Source organism: Fukomys damarensis, unplaced genomic scaffold, assembly GCF_012274545.1.
Source record: "Fukomys damarensis isolate Sample0158 unplaced genomic scaffold, DMR_v1.0_HiC HiC_scaffold_9, whole genome shotgun sequence".
NCBI lineage: Eukaryota > Metazoa > Chordata > Mammalia > Rodentia > Bathyergidae > Fukomys > Fukomys damarensis.
In genome coordinates, this window is record NW_022900921.1 from 51,276,186 (window position 1) to 51,297,177 (window position 20,992).

Consider the following 20,992-nt stretch of genomic DNA (forward strand, 5'->3'; position numbering starts at 1 on the left):
AAAAAAAAAAAAGGAACATTTTGTAAAAGGGATTAGAAGGAATGGTGATATCCAGCTGGGCTTGTCCTGGAGTACGTCATGCTGGAGGTGCAAGAAGGTACTGGTGTGGTAGAATGCAGACAGGTTCTTGCTAGTTGAAGGAAGGTAAAAAGAAACGTCTGGATGTGTTTAGCAACTGAGGAATACATGCCAGGAAGGAGGTGTTTCCCCATTCTGGGAAGGCCTACTTTCCTGAACAGTGCCAAGAGTCTTCTGGGTAATAGACTCACTAAAACTCTTCAATTGCAAAAAAGACAACTAATTAGGCAAAAAGCAGAGGGTAGGTTGTAGAGATGTGGAGATGAGTTGTGGAAACAAAGGTCAAGGATCAGCTTAGCCTTAGAAATGACCAGAATCAGGAAATTTTTTTTCATTAAGTATATTGGTACAATTAAAGCAAACAATACAGTTACATTTATCATTGAGATTTTGTACCTTTACATGATATATCTTGGTTCTTGTTTTTTCCCCATACCTTTCACCGCTTCACCCTTCCCTGTTTATGAAGACTTTGTTTTCATTTTTTCTTCTCCTTTATTTCCTTTCCCTCCCCTTCCTACTTCCCATTTAGCCATTTTCTTCCTATTTCACACTCTCAGTTATACCTTTTGAACCATATTTACATTTTTAGTTTTTCACACCGGAGAAACTATTCAGTATTTAATCAAGTGGATCCTGTTAATTTCACATGAGAGTATTGCCTCAATGTGCATCCATTTAGCTATAAACATTTCTAGTTTCTCATTCTTTATGGCTGAATAGTACTTCATTTTATAGAAAAAACACATCTTCTTTATCCAGTCTCCAGTTGATGGGCATTTGGGTTGTTTCCAAGTATTAGCCATTATGAACTATGCTACTACATATGGGTGCACATATATAACTGTGGTATGATTCTTTTGGAAAGATACCCAGCAGAGGGATAGCTGGGTCAAATGGAACCTATAATCCTAGTTCTTAGAGGTATCTCCATATTGATTTCCACAGTGGTTGCACCAGTCTGCACTCCCACCAACAATGGAGAAGGGTGTCTTTCTCCCCACAGCTCTGCCAGCATTTGTTATTGGTTGATTTCTTGATAGCAGCCATTCTTTCTGGGGTTAGGTGGAATCATAGTGTTTTTTTCATTTGCATCTCTCCAATGACCATTGATATGGAACATTTTTTTCATATATTTATTTGCTGCTTTTACTTCTTTGTCTGATAAATGTCTGTTCATTTCAGATGCCATTTTTTAATTGGGTCTTTGTATTTGGGGTGCCTGATTCTTTTTAGTTTTTTATATATTCTAGATAGTAGTCCTTTGTCTGAGGAGTAGCTGGTAAAATTTTTTTCCCACATTGTGGGTTGTCTCTTAGCTCTGTTGGTGATTTCTCTTCCACTGCAAAAACTTAACACAATGAGATCCCAGTTGTTAATTCTTTGTTCAAGTTCTTTTGCTGCTGAGGATTTGTTCATAAAGTCTTCTCCTATGCCCATGTCTTCAAGAGTTCTACCTAATTTACTTTCCAGTAAGTTTAGTGTTTCTGTTTGATATTTAGATCTTTAATCCACTCGGATTTTAGTTTAGTGCATGGTGAAAGACAGGGATCTAGTTTTAATCTTTGGCAAGTTGAAAGCCAGTTTTTCCAACACTATTAAAGAGGCTATCTTTCCTCCAGGGAAGAAGGTTGGCTCCTTTGTCAAGGATGGGGTACCTGAGTATGTCTGGTGTTATTTCTGCATCTTCTTTCTAATCTATTCCATTGATCCTCAGGTCTGTTTCTTTGCCAGTACCACGCTGTTTTTATCACAGTAGTTTTGTAGTATAGTTTCAATTTGGGAATTGTGATACCACCTGCCTTGTCTCTGTTGCCTAGAATGTTATTCTAGGTGTCTTCTGAGAATAAGGAAATAGAAGGCCATTGGGTAGCCTGCCATCTCTTCCATCTTTTTTTTTCCTATGAGTTCATTAACTTTTCTGTACCTCTGTAGAAAATTTCTCCTTTGTGCCCTACATCTGAGACCCAAAGCAAAATCTTGATTCAGGGTAAGCAAATGCGAGGATTGTGTGTAGTTTCTAGAATCTCTCCCTGGTGGTTCTGATGATCAACTGGATTTGGGGCCTATTGAGTCATTAGAACTTCAAGAAATCTTCAAACTGAGCTCAATAGCATGTCTGTATCCCAGCTACTTAGGAGGCGAGGCAGTAGGAGTGCTTGAGCCCAGGAGTTCAAGACCTGTCTGGGAAAGAAGTTTTCAAATTCTAAAGTTTGAGGAATTTATCCACACCAGGTGTGTTCACAAGAATTCCAGCATGAGGACCATCTGCAAACTTTTCTGAAATGCAAATTCTTAGTCCCATACCCAATGCCTGTGCAATCTGAAACTTGAGGTGGACTGTAGCAATGTGTGCATTAGAATACAGATAATTCTGATGCCTGCTTAAATCTAAGAATCACTGATCTTCAGTATGTATTAGTTTTATTCATAAAGCTGATTTTATTAGCTTTAAGTATGTTTAGTTTTATTGAAGTAATGAGTTCCATTGAATTCACTATGTAATATTTTATAGCCAAATTCAAGATGGCCCCCTAAGGTTCCCAAAGCAAAGGATCCCTGCCTCCTCCTATTCATGCCTTTGTGTAGTTCTCACATGGGATAGGGCCATGTGCATAGTCATACAGTATGCAGATATGATGGTATGTCCATTTTGAGGCCATATTATGAAACACACAAAGCTTTTGTCCTGCTCTCTCTTGGGTCACATGCCAGGGAAGCTAGCTGCCATATCCTGAGGATACTCACACATTTTCATGGGGAGACCCACATAGTGAGACATGAAAGACTGCTGTAGACAGCCTCAAAACTCCAAGGCCCCCATCAATACTCATACAAAGGAGACATTTTGGATGTGGATCCTCCACCCAAAGTGAGCTTTCATATTACTGCAGGCCTGGCAGCTTGATTTAACCTCATGGGAAACCCCGGGTCAGATTCACCACCTATGCAACTCCTGGATTCTTATCCACAGGAATATATGTTTGAGCTAATAAATGCTTGTTATTTCTAAGGTGCTAAGTTTAATAATTTTTTTTCAGCTTTAATTGAGTTTATTGGTACATTTTAGGGATACAGTACAGTTACATTCATTGTTGGGATCTTGTACCTCTACATGACAAGTCTTGATTCTCATTTTTTCCCCTTACCCCTGCTCTCCCTTCACCCCCTCCTCCCCTCCTAGTAATTTTTTACACAGCAACAATGACATTAGACTCTTATTTTCTTATCTCCTACCAGAAATTCTACTCTTGGAGTAGTTTCTCAACACATTATTTGAGGACTATTTTCATGGCTAGTGAAGAAAATTGAATAATTGTCTCTCCCCACCTTCTTCTTTGATCCTAAACTGGCTTCCCATGAGCTTTAAATCTGCCCCTAGTACTAATACTGGGAATGGATGACTGCACACATCAGTGTGTCTATTATCAAATCCCAGAGGAAATCCTTTTGGCAGGACATGAGGGGTGTGGCTTTGAGCCCTGTAGATACCTTCTCCTGTTTTAGCTTCACATTTCTTGAGGCAAGCCATAAGTGGCTTGAAATGACACCTAATTCAGGCACTATGACTCTAGAGATGTGACAGTAAACAACTATTTTTGTGAAGAATAGTGTGATAGTTATCAATGCAAAGGCTAAATAGAGTATCAGCAGACACTTAACAGACATTCGATGAACTTGCTGTCATTCAGAAAGCAGAGCACTTGACCCTCAAGGTGTAGATCTTTAGGGAAGGTACATTTTGATGGTGTAGGAGGCCAGGATGGGAAGGGGACCAAGGTCTGAGCAGTTGAGGTTGGTGAGACCCACTTTTCAGATAAAAGGAAAGGAGAGAGGTGACCAATAATTTCTTCCCTGCTTTTCACATTGGTGGGCAAGTGTATGGGGGGTGTCCAATCCATTCACTACTTTGGAAGTCTTCAAAGAGCTGGAAGCCACTACTAGTACTGGTCACAGTTCACACATTTGGTTTGCTGCTTTCCCCCTATTTCCAGTGTCCTTTATAGAAAAGGGAACTACAAAGAGGGAACACAGAGTGGGGAGGAGGCAGTAACAAGCAGGCTGATTCCCAACGACTAAGGCAAGGCTATGGGAAACTGTCTGAGGCTAGAAAGAGGTCTTAGCATTTTGTAGTTTCTTCAACTACAAAAGTATTAGCTATGGATCCCAAGATAGTGCCAGTGTTCCCTATTTCTTTCCCAAGGGTTGGTCTCTGCCTGCAATTCAGGTAAGTGCCACCAGGTGGAGAAATATTTGGTTTAGAGCCTCCTGGCTCATCTATGTTTCCATGTAGATGTGAGTAACTGCAAAGGTGGGGTTAAACCATAATGCTTAAAGCAATCCTTAAACGCACGCGCGCGCGCGCACGCACGCACACACACACACACACATACACACACGCATACACACACACACACACACACACACACACACACACACACACTGCTAATTATGAGAACAGGGTAGTCAGCTAAAAAGCAGTGTAAGTTTCTAATTTATCACTAATCTCTAAAACCCTTGTTGCCTCATCTTTAAAATGAAAGTATTGAGGAAAGTGAATTCTAGTGTGCAGCTTTGAATTCCTTGGATTCCATAGTATAACGTTTATTGCAATTTACTTTGCTCAGGTTTGATTAGTCATCCCTTCCTTCTCTATAGTCTGCTTGAGGTCTGTCTCTATCATCAACAACCATTGAAAGTCAATTTCAGCTTCTCTCCTCTTTACTAAAAGTGTCTCTATATGTTCACTCATCCATTTTCTCTTTTTCCCTGGCGTACTACTAGAAAAAAACCTTGCATGCTTCCTGGAGTCCCTCGATCTCTTTTGTGCCTGGAGCCCACACCCTGCTGGACCATCCTCCACTTTCAGTCTGATCACTACCATGAAGTTCAATGTGCTTTGGTGAAGGAAGACTGGATGACGTGATTCAAAATTTTAGGGGAACTTGTTTCCTGTGCAGTAAATCTTTTGTTGAGAAGTAGAAGACCAGAGAGGGATCATCAGAGAAAGCCCTCCCCCTTTTGGTGGGGAGTTCAAGGTATGATTTCTCCTTGAAAATCTTACAGAGGAGCCCGATACAGCAAGTAGTCTTGTGTTGTGCATGATCTGCCATGTGTCTGTGCGGATAATTCTGTGCCAATCTCACTAGACCATAGTGTACCTAGATATCTGGTTAACATTATATGTGGGTGTGTTTGTGAGGGTCTTTCTGGATTGAATTGAACAGAAGAAAGTGGATTTTTTTGCAATGTGGGAGTTACAGTCCACTGAAACCTTGAATAAAAAAGAAGTAGAGGAAGAGAGAATTTGTTTTTGCTGCCTGACTGCTTGAGTTGGGACATCAGTCTTCTTCTGCCCTTGAACTGCAGTTTACACCTTTGATGTTTCTGGTTCTCAGATCTTTGGTCTTGAATTGTAACTGAACCACTGAATTTCCTGGTACTCCAGTGTGCAAATGGCAGAATGTGGGATTTTGCAGCCTTTATAATCACATGAACAAATTCTTTATGCTAAATTTCTATTTCTTTCTGCTTCTATTTGTCATTTTTTTAACCTATGGGAATATATATTCTGTATCATCAATCTGTATGCCTCTATTTGTATCTCTATATTCTCTCCATATGTGTGTGTGTGTGTTTGATTCTGTTTCTCCATAGAACTCTGATAACAACTTCACAGCTTGCTGTGACATTGCCACTAGCATAAAAATGCATTTCATCACAGGACTTTCCCTCATCCTTTAGCTTGCTTCCATTTATCTATTACCTCACTGTTCTAGGCTTGAACCTTTCACCCATATAAAGTGCCAGCACATCATTCCTTGCTTCAGGTTCTGCTTGCTGTAGAATCTGGGCCAAAACACCCGATCTCAGATAAAAAAAAAAAAAGGTGCCCCCTTTTAAGAAAATGCCAATTATGTCACTTGGGTTCTGATTTCAATCCCTTTCTGACTCCTGCATGCTTCAATAACCATTCTGTTGTTTTGAATCTTCAACTTCTGGCTGTAGATTCTTTTCTCTTGGTCTGTGCATGTACTCAAGTATTTCCATGAACAGCAAGCATTCCTTTTCATAAAACTGTGTAGGTCCATCTCTTCACAAAAACAATTTTTATAGAGGTAAATGTACTACCCATATTAGTTTTCTAGAACTGCCATAACAGTGTACCACAAATTTGGCCTCAGACAACAGAAATCTAGTCTCCCATAGTTCTGGGAGTAGTAGATATTCACTTATTTCCTCTGAAGCTGTAAGAGGAGACCTCTTTCCCTCTTCCAGCTTCTAGTGGTTCCAGGAGTCCTTTACTTGTGGAAGCATAGTTGTAATCTCTGCCTCTATCTTCACATGACTGGGTTCCTTCTTCTATAAGGACATGGGTCATATAGAATTAAGGGGCTGTCCTAATGACCTCATGTTAACTTGATTATATCTACAAAGACCCTATTTCTTGATAAGGTCAGGTATTGAGATTAGGACTTCTCTTCTGGAGGACCCAGAAGATTTCCTAAATGTCCTAATGCCAGTTGGCTCCTTGGCATCTTATCTTTTCACATCTTGCTCCTCCATGGTTTTCCTGAATGTTATCAGTGCCAAATTCAGTGCCATCTACGCAGTGCTTACCATGTGACTTCCCTGCAGGGCTTGTCATGTCTGTCTTTTGCCTCTTTCATGATCACACTATATCCAAGAGGTGACTAGACCACTGGATGTTCTGATATCTGTTTAAACATTTCTGTATGTCTGTACAGGTTTTTTGGGTAAGATTTACATTTGAATTGGTAAACTGAGTAAAGTGGACTGCCCTGCAATGTAGGAGTCCTAATCCACTCTAGGCTTGATGAGAACAAAAGGTTAACTTTTGCTAACTTGATGTCCAGATCCTTTACACACTTGAGGCTTCTCCTATTTTCTCAATTGTCTCAATGTGCCTTGTTTTCTGATTTTGCCTTCTCTTCCTATCTCCAATTCAAGGTTCATTTTTAATGTTGGGGCCTTGGCCACATTTTCCTTTTCAATACACTCTCCTCTGGCCTCCTCCCAACCTTCATGCTTCAGTGCTTTCTTCTAAGTTGGAAACAGATATATCTCTCTGGCCATGCTGTCTCTCTAAGCTCAGGGAAAACATTGCCACTTGGAAACCTCTGAAGAACCTCAAAGAAAATATATCGAAAGCCCAACATAGCTTCTACACACACACACACCATCGTCTGATATTTTTTTCTCTCTGTCTCTTTCTGTGTGTCTCTCTGCTGCTTCCCACACCACTGTTGAGATTTTGAATTCAGGACTTGCCAAGTGCTACCACTGAGCTACATTCTAGTCTTTCTCCCATTCCTTATTTTTCATTCTTTATATCTATTGATGTCAGTGCTTGTGAAACTATCTTGAGACTTCTGGAAATACTCAGTGAAATATTAATATGGACAGTCTCCCTAAAGAGCAGGTGGGAGGAATCCAGTGAAATGTGACTTACTTCATTATTGTAATCCTTATCTTTGGACCCAGCTTGAGACTTCAGGATGTGTCGTCTCTGCCTGATTCCCTTGGCTGAGACTTTCAAAATAACCCTAGAAAAGGCATCAGTAGGCAGACACAGAGGTCTGAGTGTTACGGACTACATGTTTATCCCCAAAATTTTTATATCCCCAAATTTACATGTTGAAGTTCCCTGGTGGCACAATATCTGGATATTGGGCTTTTGTGTGGCAATTAAATCCTTAGGGTCAAGCTCTCATGGTGGGATTAGTGATTTATAAGAATAAATAGGAGAGAGCCAATCTCCTTTCACTCCCCTCACCCTAGACTTGCTCTGTCCTGTGATAATGCAACAAGAAGATAGCCATCTTCAAGCCAGACCCCTCCCCAAGCACCCAACTACAGTGTCAGATTAATCTCTAGTTTCTATCCTTTAGAAGTGAGTGAAATAAATATTGTTTAAGGCATTCAGGCTATGATTTTTTGTTATAGCAGCCTTGACAGACTTGGACAATTAGAAAACTCTAAGCCTGATTTCAGACCAAATGGGGCCCAGGGCCACACTTGGAAACCATTTCTCTTGGTGGTCTGTTGGAGTATGTGACTTTCACATTATCTGCATTTATTTCAGAGCTTTTGCTAGAAAGCCTCACATATAGCCAGTTTCTTTTAAATGTGGCTGAATGATGGACTTTGCCTGGGGGCTTATCTCAGTCACAAGATTCAATATACTTGCACTTGAGGATCTGTAAATAAGCAGCTGAAGCTGTGTCTTTGCAGCTCAGCTCACAGAATCTTTGTTCCCTGTATGGCCTGATGGCAACAAGGGTAGTGTGTAGGATTTAGGGCTGGGGTGTCCTGCAAAGATAACCTTCTTCAATATCTTCATGAATGAAGAACAGGTAGTCTGAAACATTAGGAAACACCTCCATCATCTTCTTATGTCCTCCTTCTGTTTAATTTCTCTGTGGAAAGGAGGGATTTGGTCTCAGATGCCATTCTTGCTGCTCTGTGAGCTCCTCTGTCTACAGTGTGTGGGTGGGGGTGTAGACCCATTGCACATTTTGGTCATGGAACATCTACCCACAGCTCTGGGTAGGTTGTTTTGGGTAAATCCTTGGGGTCTGGGCCTCAGTAGGAGTAGAGAAAAACAGGATGTTCCATGTTTGTCATGCATTGAAAAGCACATGCTTTTGGATAGCTCCTGCATTCATATGTGACCCTAGTATTTGTTTTGTTCTCAGGGACTTAGGTAGGACTTTATAAAGGTCCAAGGGTTCTTAGCTGAAAACTGGTATCAGTCACATCTGCAACAGCTCTTTACTGGCGACCTGTTACTGTGCCTTGTGTTGATGTAGCACATTGGGGACTTAGGTCTAACTACTATTGCAAGCCTACTGTACCCTTTCTTCATTAATATCCAAGGGGTCCAAATTTTCCAGTGTTTGGCAATTAAACCAAAGCAGAGCAGGTAATTGGCTGGGCTCTGCACTCTAGATGGGAGCAACACAGATACTACTCCAAGAAAAAAGACAAGATAGCCACAGAGCAGGGGTGGATCCCTTGAGCCAAGATGTATTAACCAGGCTGGAGAGCAGATTTTATTTTATCTTCTCTTTTGTTTATTTGTGGATGTGTTCATGTGTAAGGGAGCAGAAAATGGGTTCTAGATACTGCCTGTGGTCCAGGCTGGGCATAGGGAGCTGGAAACTTTGGACATGCTGGGTGGTCTGAGAGGCTGTTAGTTCACCAAGCCCATACACAGAGCTCCAGACCACAGGTGGGATTCAGGAAGTGGGAGGCAGGTTGCAGGCATCACAAAGGGACCAGGGACCCATGCATTTCATATCAGGATCTCACCTGTCACAAGACCCCAATCCTTGGTGACCTTGTCTTGCTCCAACATTTGATACTCTTTGTGTATGGACTCATTTGACAACTGTTACAGACAATTTAGCCCCAGAAGGACTTTAAGAAAATAAGAGGAGGAAATGGAAGTGTAGAGAGCTGGAGTCACCCAGGAAAAGCCCCGCTGGGGTCCTGGAAGAGCCAGGATGCACACCTAGGTTCCAGGAGTCCACATCCTCCCTAAGGCAGCCTTGTTCTTTCCCTTCCCCTGGCATCTCTGTTGCTCTCATCTAGGATGGCAGAGCCCAGCACCTGCTGCTCCTCTCCATATTCCCTAGTCCTGTGCTGGAAATGAACAATAAGATTTAATGCTCTTAGTGGTCTCAGGAGGTAGACACTGATCTCTCTTCCTTCCTTCCTTCCTTCCTTCCTTCCTTCCTTCCTTCCTTCCTTCCTTCCTTCCTTTCTTTCCTTCCGTCCATCCGTCCTTTTACTGAACACAGGCTTTCACACTGATTTATATGCCCAACCCTCTTGCCTCAGGCCTGCCAACATGTTAGGTTTACAGGTGTGGGCCAACACATATCTAGCTGACACTACTTTTTTAAAGCAACTTCAGTTAAGATGTGTCTTAGTTTGTCTTCTGAAGCTATATCTCAATACCACAGATTGAGTAATTTACAAATAATAAAGATTTATCTAATTCATTGTTCTAAAATCTGGGGAGTCCAAGGTTGTCTCATCCAGTGAGGTCCTTCTTGCTGGTGGAGACTCTCCAGAGTACCAGGGCAGCATTGAACACATCATAAGAGGAGTGCACAGAAGAGACTGAATTAAACTGGTTTTTATAATAATAGTCCAGCTCTCAAGGTAATTCAGTAATTCATAACATTTTGAGTGGACTTATGTTTGTAAGCCCTGATAGCCTCATTGCCATTTACAGGTCTTACCTGGTCCTCTGTCTTCATGTCTCATACACAGCCAATCAACTTCAACAAGAATTTTGGTGGGTACACTAAGCCACACTGAGGTGCTTTAGCTTAGAGATATTAGCTGGCATCCTCAAAGTCACAGAGACACTTGCTGCAGCTGAGGGGACAGGAATACAGCTCAGGTACCTGGCTCTGGAGCTGTCACTATTCAGGATCCACACTGGTGGCTGCTCTGTGGTGCAGCTCCTCCTACCACCAGACCCACTGCAGTGGCTCTGCCAGGCTCACCTGGGCAGGAGGGTGCAGGCTGCAGGGCTGGTGAGTGATACATGAAGAGCATTGCCTCCTGCCTGACAGGAGGAAGATAAACAGCTTCCCGTTAAATCTCACTTAATGCTGATATTTATAAATTTATTCAGCTTGTGTTTACTGAATCGAGAGAATGCTTAATAACATAATGTGCTTCATCTCACATGTTCTTACTAATGAGAATGCAAGTACATATTGCTTAATTTTTTTTTAACATTTCATTTGCTTTCCACTCCTTCCACCCCCTCTTCTTGTTGTTGTTGGTTAGGATTTTAATTTGCTGCCAAACTCTGGAAAGTTTGGGCCTCTTGGGTATTAATGAAGAGAGGGCTGAAGTGGGCCTGGCACAGTAGTTGGACTCAAGGCCCCAAGCTGAGCCCTGTCCCCATGTGCAGCTCACTCTATAAGACCTCAGTACCCATCAGTATCAGATGGTGGACCATGATGAGGGGAAAGAGAAGTCCCCCAGGTTTCCAGTGGCACTTCAGGTAGCTGCATGCTTGTGGTTGGGGCTGAGATGTTCTGAGGTTTCAGGAAGGGAATCTAGGGCAGAGGGCAGGGGGATGATGGCTTTAGCTTTGGACAGAAAAGGAAGATGGCCAAAATGTCGATGCTAATACAGACAATTTGTAGGGTTGTGGTGCAGCTATATGTGAGTATGTATCATTGTGTGTGTGTGTGTATGTGTGTGTGTGTGTGTGAGAGAGAGAGAGAGAGAGAGAGAGAGATAATACAGACAATTTGTAGGGTTGTGGTGCAGCTATATGTGAGTATGTATCATTGTGTGTGTGTGTGTATGTGTGTGTGTGTGTGTGAGAGAGAGAGAGAGATAGAGAGAGAGAGAGAGAAGACAGAGAGAGAAAACAGAGAGGGGGGGGAGAGAGGGAGAGACTACATTGTTGTTTTAGTTTGATCTGCTTACCATGAGTTTGTTCAAATGAGTCCCAAGCTGTTTATCAGTCTAAGGGCTACTGTGCTGCAGGAAGGGCAGATCCACCACTAGGCTGCTTTACCAAGCAGGGGGAGCCCCAGGATCACAGTGGAGAGAAATGGCCAAGAAACCAGCCAAGCTCAGGAGGAGATTTGGAAATGGCCTGGGCAGGAGTGAGGGCGGGACAGCTGAGGTGGTGTAGGCTGGGCTTCCTAGGGGTGGGTAAAAGGGAGAGGGCAGTGAGGCAGCCAAGCTTGCCTGGCCTTGGGGGTCTAGTGGACCATGAGTGGAGGGGATGGAGAACACCAGAAGACTGGAGTCAGGCTGGAGGTGGAAGTCTGGAGATAAAAATGTTATAACACTAAACAGAAGTTGGATGGAGTGATTCATACTTTTCTGAGTAGAATAATTCATACAACTCCTGTTCATATCCAAGCTTACAGATAAGCTATAAAGCTTTATTATCTCATAATTCTACTGATCATCACCCCTGCTCACCCTTTCTAGCACACAGGCTGGGGGAGCCACCTGAAGTGCCTGGTTTTCAGCCCTGCTTTGGCTGGTACATTCTAGTTTGGGGATCTTCTGCTGGACTGGCAAGGTGGGTGTGGAGGTCAGAGCTCTAAGAGCAGTACTATCTGCTTTTATCTTGTTCAGGAATCAGAATAGAGCTGTCTTCCCTTGGCCTGGTATCATGGGAGGGGGTTGGTGGCAGGAGGCTCATGTCTTGATATTATCTGAGAAGCTAGACCCAGTCTTGGGACTCATGGAACCTGAGAGACTTGGGCCAAGAATGAAGGCTGCAGCTGGATGGCAGAGGCCCAATGTCTCCCAAGGGCAAGAGTAGACAATGTTCCAAGTCCCGGTTCCACCTACCACTGGGTTTGTGCCTTTGATGGGTCATGTCTCTGTCTGGGCACTGGTTTTCCTGATCATTAAAAAGAAGTGACACAGGATGACAAACACAATTTCTGCAGCTGTATCTATGGCCTGTATCCATGGCCACTTGCCCAGGCAGGTGTCCGTCCTAGGCCTGTGGGGTTAACCTGGGAGGCGGCCCTCTCTCCCAGAACCAGCATGTTCTGGTCCATTCAGTTTTCCTCCTGTGGATAGAACACTGGAGGGCTTGGGGAGTGGCCCCTTACTTTAGGAGTCAGTTGAAAAGACACATGCTGCCGGCCCATAGCCCAGTCTGCCTCCCACCTCTGAGGCCATCTGGATGGCTGGCCACACCTCACTCCTCTTTGCAGCAGCAGGAACTTCCTCTGTCCCCCTCCACTCACACCTCTCTCTGGGCACAGCTCTGTTTGGGGTTCCTCCAAAAGGAGGGGGAGGGGGGCAGAGGCTCATCCCTTTCTTTTGTGTTTCCTCTCCCTCCCACTTCCGCTCCCCCTCGCTCCCCTCACTGCTCTGAGTGACCTTTCACCCCTCCCTTGGATGTCCCTCAAAGGCAGCTCCTGTGGTTAATAACCTCAGCTGGCAGCCCCACACAAAGCCAGGGCCGGAAACCATTGTCTTGGAGACAATGGCCAAGCAGCCCAATAAGGAGGCAGCCACAGTGTTGTCTGATATCCTACGTTGCCCTGGCAAAGGAGGAGGGGCAGTGTGGCTCTCTGTACCCTCCCTCCTGGAGCTGAATTATTCCCCCAACACACAGCAGTTACTCTTTCAGAGGAGGCGCCAGGCACCTGTGCCCTCTGATCAGTGCATTCCTTGTGATTGCAGGCTGTGTGGATGTCACTCAGAGGGAGAGAAAGAGAGCCGTCCTCACCCCTACATGCACCACTGTTACTTTGGCTCATCTTTCTGCTCCTGGGTCCTGGGAAGTTTGAGCGAATCAGAGTACCACATAGTAGACCAATCCATTGATTCTGAAAAATAGATAAGAGCTGGGAGATCCCCAGGAGATCCCTGCATGTGCCTGATGTGGCACCTAGAAAGAGCCTGTGTTCTGGAGCTTACAGGGATAGGATCAAGGCCACCCTCCTACCTTTCTAGCTGTGAGACCTTGGGGAAACCATTTGACATCTCTGAGTTTCCACTTACCAATCCATGAAATTCTGAGTGGGATAGAAATAGGAGGCTCTCAAAATTTACTTTAGAGCCAGGGATTAGCTCAGTGGTGCCACTGTCTGCTTTGAAAGTGCAAGGTCCTGAGTTCAATCCCCAGTACAACAAAAACAACAACAAAAACTTTACCTTGAAAGTGAGTATCTGTGACCTCCAATAGCCCACCATGCCCTTGCCTCTCTTGTGGCTGAATTGGACACCTCTACTTGTTGGAGAAGCCCAGCTTGGGTACATTGTACCTCCTTCTTATGCAGTTCTGTAGCTTGTGGGTCAAATCAGACTGTAAATCACAGAGGGACATATAGTGTCACATGTCCTTGATTTACCACTGACCATCAGGGTCCTAAAGAAGCCACGCTGACTGTTGACACCTGTGAGAAGGACTCATGTTGTTCTCAGCCCTGCTGCCCATTAGAATTACCTGGAGAGGCTTAAGAAATATGCAGGCATTTTGATGTAATAGCTATAGGATGTGGCTTTGGGACTCTGTCTGTATGTGAAACAAGAGGGAATATTTTAATATTCAAGTAAAGAAACACTGATTTGTATCCTTAGAAAGTACATCAACTGGCATTTATGACTGAGCACAGCCTTTCTCTCAAGGAGAAATGGACTATATTGTAAGGCAGTCATGAGAGTCTTGAATAGAGTAAATTTTTTTGTTACAGCTTTACTGGAAGTAAATGACATGTTTATGTATAGTTTGCTTTTAACTCAACTTTATTGAGATATAATTTTCATGTACTGCAGTGCACCCATTGCAAGAGCTCAGTTCATGGCTGTTGACAATTTTATACCCACACATATGACCACTACCACAGTAAAGAGATGCAATATCTAGCATTCCAGGAAGTTCCTTCAAGGGTGTGGGCTTTTAAGTCTCCCCAGGCTGTGCCGCAGTGTAGCAGTCTGAGCTCCTGTTCTGATGGTCTCTGCTTTGGAAACTCAGAGTGGCTGTCTCACACTTGAGCTTTCACAGCATTGTGTGTGGATTTGGTTAAATGCACTTTCAGTTCCAGGGCAGAGCTAGGGGCTCTGCATTCCTAGCAAGCTCTAAGGCTCTGGTCCATGGCTCTCCTTTTTCAGATGAAGAGCCTGAGGCCCAGGGTGCAGTTGACTTTCCAACCTTGCTTTTGAAACTTCTGACTTAGGACAATCACAACCCTTTACTTATCAATCTTTGTCTTTTTCATCCCTCTCCTGGCCTGAATTCCAAACAAGATGCACAGCCATGGTAGTTTCTTGCTTCTCTTTTTAGAAGTCCTCTGTTACTTCCCACCTTCCCTGTCTTGATTCCAGTCTCCTTTCTGGGGAAGGATATTTTCCAATGCCTTTCTCAACAATCTGCATCTTCTCTGCTAACAGCTGCTGTTCCTTAGTCCTTCACATTCCTCCATTCAATGTAATGAGCAAATGTTTATTAAGCAATAGCACCAGGTCAGGCATAATCATACCTGTGAGGAGGAAGGAAAGCTAGGAGTTAACCCAAAAGATAATGCAGTAACAGGATATCTGATTGCTCTGCTCAATTCTTTTATTTTACAGATTATGTTTAACAGAAACAGTCCACTCCTAATCCCAGTGAGAAGAAGCACGTAGAGAAAGCCTTACAGGAAATGAGGTATTTGAGGAGAACTCTGAGCCATGTGTATGACAGACTGGGAGAAGACAAGGCAGGAGACTAGACTTGGGGAGGAAGGAGATACTGCTGATGGAAACTAGGCCCATTTTCTTGGAGGATTGAGAACAAGTCCTGGGGACTTGGAAGCCCAGACATTTGACATCATCTTTGGCTACTAAATAGACATTCTGGTAGGACATGGAGGTGAAGCTCAGTTTACCTCTATGTAGGACCACTCTGGGCACTCCATGGAAGATTTGACCTCCAAGAGAATTAACAGGGTGTGTGTCTGGACTGTTCTGGGGATTAGATCTCCAAAACAATGAGACTTGGAGATGCTTGGCTAGAGAAGAGCAGCTATTTGCTCTGGGAGATCTAGGGGTCATGTTGACACATTGGAAAGTCAATCACATGGAAGATGTAATTAGCTAGACAGAGGAGGTGATACTTTATCTGTGGAAAGGACAAGATTCTAGCACCTTCTTCGCCCCCTGAGAATGGGTCAAACCATTTAGGAGGAAGGAATTTTAGTTCCTGAGTTTGGACAGCTGAGGCTGGATGAAGACAGACAGATGTCAGATAGCTAAGCTCCCCTCTCCACTCTTTATGGGTCCACAGGGGGAAATCAGTGATTCTGTGGCTTCATACTCCTTTTCAAGAGCTGCAGCCCTTCTAGCAGTTTCCCTGTGGCCCCCTGATTGCAAAATGTTATTCATTTGCTTTCCACAGAAGCAGCAGAGATCCACATTTGCCTCACAGAATAGATCCATATGTATAATTTAAAGGATATAGGCAAGAATGCAGCTGACTGGATAGGTTTAAGAAAGAGGAAAGTGACAGAATGCTGTCAGGGTACATCTGAAGAATGTTTAAATTCCTGAAAAAAATAGTTCTGGAATTTAAATAAGAGATTAGTGCTGAAGGCTTAGTAAGAGAAGTTAATATATTGAAGTGACTTCTCTGGGGAGATCATGTGGCTCTAGCTTGTTGCATATCTTGTAGGATTTTGGAGAGGATAACATGCAAGTAGAGTTTGGGCAGGACCAGCATTGGAAGTGGGCCCCAGCCCTACTCTGGCCAGGTGTGCATCTTTGGGTATTCCACTTATGCATGGCTGTGAAATTTTCCTCAGGGTATTCAAAGTACTAGCACTCAAATTCTAAGGGTTTAGGAATTCAATCCAAAGTCCCATGTAGCAGTGGGCATCAGGGCTGACCTGGACACCTCAGTGATCTCATAGGGTTAGTACTCAGCAGCAGTGGCCACTGTTGTAATACTGAGAGGGCTCTGAGAGAGGGAGAAGAAGTGGATGGTAAGTGTGATTTCAGGTGGAGAAGAAAAAAGCAATTGTCCCCTGTCCTCTCAGTTAAGCACTGCAAAAGCTTCATCTCTGGCCAATTTTCTGCCAATCTTATTGAGAATGTCCCCATAGGACTTTCCAGAGGGTGCCAGGTCCATGTTCCACAGAACAGGAACAACTGCTAGTTAATTACACAGACAGAAGGTGAGGAGTGCAGCTATCCCTGGAGTTAACTACAAGGAGATATGACTTCAGTGCTTAGCTCCTGGCCTGATATATGGTAGGCTTTCCAAGTCCCAAGGGCAAGGATTCTACAGGGCTTGTCCACCTCAAATTTTATATCCTTAAATAACCCAAATTGGCTTTGCCTAACTTGCCCATGCTGGATGCTGGCTCTTGCCTGGCAGAGAGGAGTTCGCTTCCTTGGCTGGCTCTGTTGAATAGAGAGGGAAACTGTAGACAGACTGGATCCCAGCTCTTTGGTACCTTGCTGTGCTGAAGAACCTTTCTGATCAAAAGGCCTAAAGGATGCTGGAATGTAGCTTACAAAATAGAAAAGCCAGGATGCTAAACACCTCTCCTTTTCCAGCATCCTGGGACACTGCTTCCCATTGATCCACATTGCTTCAGAATATTTCTCAACACGGCACCCCACTCAATCATGTTGCTTCATAAGATGACCTCTTGACTATCACTGGACAACAGCATTAGGCCTAAAACTTTGGGTTTATGTATATGACAGATTTCCTCTAGCACCTGCAGAATCTATAAATATCAGTTCTACTGGTAGACAATGGAAGCATGGATGATATGAAATGCCTGATAGTCCTACTGTCACGATGCCTGTACCAAAGTAAATCCATAAATAGTTCTTCAGAGATTGATGACAAAAGTCAATCATCATCACTTTTCTACTTAATTTTTAAAAGACCAGCTTGAAATCACATGGGGATTCACATAAGTTTGGTTGATTGTGAAATAAATGACATGCAGCATATACTTAGTAAGTACTTTTAAATGAATGAATGAATGCGTGAATGAAGAATGCATGGGATTAAAACTCTTTTAGTTTTCTCCACATCACTAGAAGAGCCATTACAAACCTTTTTCTAGTGAAAGCCATCTTTCTATAAAGTACAGTATGTTGGTGATGAGATTTTGCTGTGGAAACATTCTACAAGGCTGCAAAACAAGTCTCTGCTTCTGAGATGCACATCTGTCTCTTACAGTAAGGATGCTGCAAACCTTTCCACCAGACTCTTATAGCTGCCTCTGTTCCTGTTGCCCCAGGTGCCAAAGTACATGGGGGTGAGGTGGGAGGGCTTAGCCTGGGCAGAATGTGTTGGTCATTAACTTTGTAAACTGACTTTCTGAACAACCGTGGTCTTTTTGGCTCTGGTGTATATTCATTCCCTCCATCCTCTTCCAACATTTTCCTTCCTAATTGTGTTTATTTAACTTATTGTAAAATTAGTGTGTAGCTCCTAAAATGCTCTACAGAGTGGACAATTGAGTGGAGAGTGAGGCTCAATATAAACAGATGCTCAGCTGGAATGAGAGAGTCAATGACAGTCAACTGTATCTGTGCACACCTATATCTGTCTCATGAGGGCTTGGCATTTAGATAAGCAGTACTCATACATTCCTCAGAGAAAGACTGCCAGTGTGATTTATTGTTTTCTGAGTGTACCAGGGACTGTGGAGGACCCTGCTGGCAGTCTTCTTTCTTTCCCTATCCTTCCTATCCTCCTATCTGGGCTGCAAGAGTGAGGAGGCCACTTGATGAATAGGAGTGGGGTGAAGGAGGAGAAGCACTATGTTTCAAGGGCATCAGCTGCATGGGATTCTACACACCTTAGATGGAAAGGGCACTAAGGAGCATTCAGTCCAATTTCTTCATTTCAATAAAGAGGAAATCAGACCCAGAGAGGGAGGAGGTTTATCAAATTAGAGCTAACTTTTGAGAAAATTATGTCTGTAATCCAGGCCCCAAATATGCAATTCCCCGCTCATGTAAGTGCCCTGTGATGCTCCAGGTGCACCATGGATGTTAGTGTGAGCTTCCTCTGGGAGCAACAGTGGTCTTGCTGCACAGCTTTACAAAAGATGAAGCCAACTAGTGAGAAGCTGGAAGAACTGTGTTGGGCTTCTGAGTAAATATTGTCTACCCCATATTTTCTGGGTTCTGATTCCTGCTTAAGTAGAAAATTTTGTGCATTTTAAAATAGTTTAAGAATATTTCATACAGACTAACCATGGAAAAACAATTTGGGGGCAGAAGTATCATTTCCATTTTATAAATGAAGAAACTGAGGCCTGTGAAGAGAAGGTGAGTAGCTTGCTCACAGTGACATGAGTAGCAGTTGGCATGGTGAGCACTAGTGCTTACATCCTTGGAATCCTGTTGCAGGATATCTGTCTGGACCTTCCTGGACCCACGTTACCTGAGACTGTGTGTGGAGAAAGTCAGGTACAGCACTGCAGTGAGGGCAGGGACTAAAAGTTGTCATCCATTCTAACCCTAAGGCCTTTTGCTGGTCTCAAGTATACATCCTACTTCTTGGGGGAATTTTAGAGTTCAAAGAATATATTGAATTCCTAAGAGTAATTGGGGAATTTTATTTCATGTACTGGAAATAATGGTCTTGTCATATTAACTTGGGTTGGAGCCCAGTCCTGTCACTTAGAAGCTATGTGACCTAGGGAAAGTTTCTTAACCTTTGAGAGCCTTTTTGAGTCTCCACAGGGAGATGAGCATGCAGAGGTTTACTGTAGAGAGGCTCTGCGACTGGTGCCTGTGTGGGAAGATAAGAAAGCCGGTATGGGCAGAGGGGGAAGCTGAGCAGCAGTGTAGGTTACAAAGTGCTTTGAACCCTGATGGCTCAGCAGAGCAAGGGTACAGGCCTTTAAAGCCACACATCTACCACTCCTTAGAAGTGGGGCTTGACCTTCTCCAGCCAAGTGCAGATCCAGAGAGTTCTGAGAGCTGGGAAATAACTGCTTTAACCTTGAAGGGGAACCAGGGTGACGCAGGAAAGCATCCAACTGCAGTCCTTTGCAGTATTGTCTCAGACTTCAATGAACTGACTGGAGTGGCATGCAGTCAGGGGCCAGGGCAGAGAGTGTGCCCAGTGACGTTAGGCCCTTCTTCCTCTCCTCTCCTCACCCACTTCTTATTCTTGGCTTGAGAACCTCCACCAACCTTCCAGGAAAATCTCAAGGAGAAGAATCTATAGCCTTCACAGAGAGCTTGAGACTGAGGGAAGGAACCTGCTTCCTCCAGACCAACAAACCTGCCTGGCCATCTTGCAGCAAGGACATTGGAAGGGTGTGTGTGTGTGTGTGTGTGTGTGTGTGTGTGTGTGTGTGTCTGGGCATCTCTGCCAATCACCTATTAGCTTCTCAGGGCAGAAACCATTTCTGATATTTTACTCTCTCAAAGATTGCTTTTGCTTTGTGTTGCAGTTCACAACAGATATTTTAAACATTACTTAAACCAAACCACATGGAAGAGGTTATCACAGCATGTGGAGGAGCACGACAGAGGACACAGTGAGGGTCACAGCCTACTTGTGTCATGTGTCATGTGCCATGGAGGGTCGAGCTTCTCAGACCTCAAAATTTGAAGTTCAAGGTGCTGAAGACCCCAAAATGTCAGGACACCACTAGTGAAAAACTCCACATCACGGAACTTTCTTGTGTGTACAAAATTATTTTAAAATACAGTACAAAATTACCTTCAGGCAATGTGTATAACAACAAATAAATTCTGTGTTTAAATTTGAGTCCCATCCTCAAGAGATTTCATTATGTATATACAAAATTCCCAATCTGTAAACATCCAAAATCCAGAAAATGCTTCTGTTTCTGAGCATTACAGATAAAGGATACTGAACCTGTGCATGGTTTATTTTTAATCCTGAGAGCTCTTCACGGCAGCTGCTGACCCCGTCTGCCTTCACAGATGAGAAGCCTGTGGCTCACAGTGGTGAAGTCAGAAGGCCAAGAGGATTCAGCTGAAAAGTGGCAGAGCAGAGATCCCCATGTAGAAGTCTATTTTGGGTAGGAACTAAGCTTGTGACTGCCTGGTCTCTAACCCGAAGGTCCCTCTTTTCAGAGAAAAGAAGGAAGACCTAGGAATATCTTAGGGAAAAGGAAAAGCAGAATTATGAAGTAGAAATGGCTTTCCTAACCACACAGAGACTGTAGCGGGTAGTGACCTCTTCTGTTCATTTTAAAGGGGTGGAGGTGTGGGATTGGGAACAGAGGAGAAAACTCAGACTGGAAGAAGTTTAGAAGTTGAAATGAGTTTTTGAAAAAGGTTGTGGATCTTCTTCCCTGGAGACCACTACAAATAGGACACCGCTACCATCAGTGGCAATAATCAGTGGTTCATTGCTCATCAGAAACCAGGGTGGGCTGATCAA

At 43.6% G+C, this 20,992-nt stretch overlaps 1 long non-coding RNA gene across 2 annotated transcripts in view; it reads left to right on the top strand.

Moving 5' to 3' along the window:
• Positions 1–20,305, top strand: part of LOC104873025 — a 25,599-nt gene extending 5,294 nt beyond the window's left edge. The window contains exons 3-6 of one of the 2 annotated variants that reach the window (XR_783343.1): positions 4,864–5,117; positions 12,082–12,175; positions 15,190–15,265; positions 20,031–20,305. This is a non-coding gene — a long non-coding RNA (uncharacterized LOC104873025). The remainder of the gene's footprint in view (positions 1–4,863; positions 5,118–12,081; positions 12,176–15,189; positions 15,266–20,030) is intronic. The other variant, XR_783344.1, reaches the window with a different exon arrangement.
• The last annotated feature ends 687 nt before the right edge of the window (positions 20,306–20,992 follow it).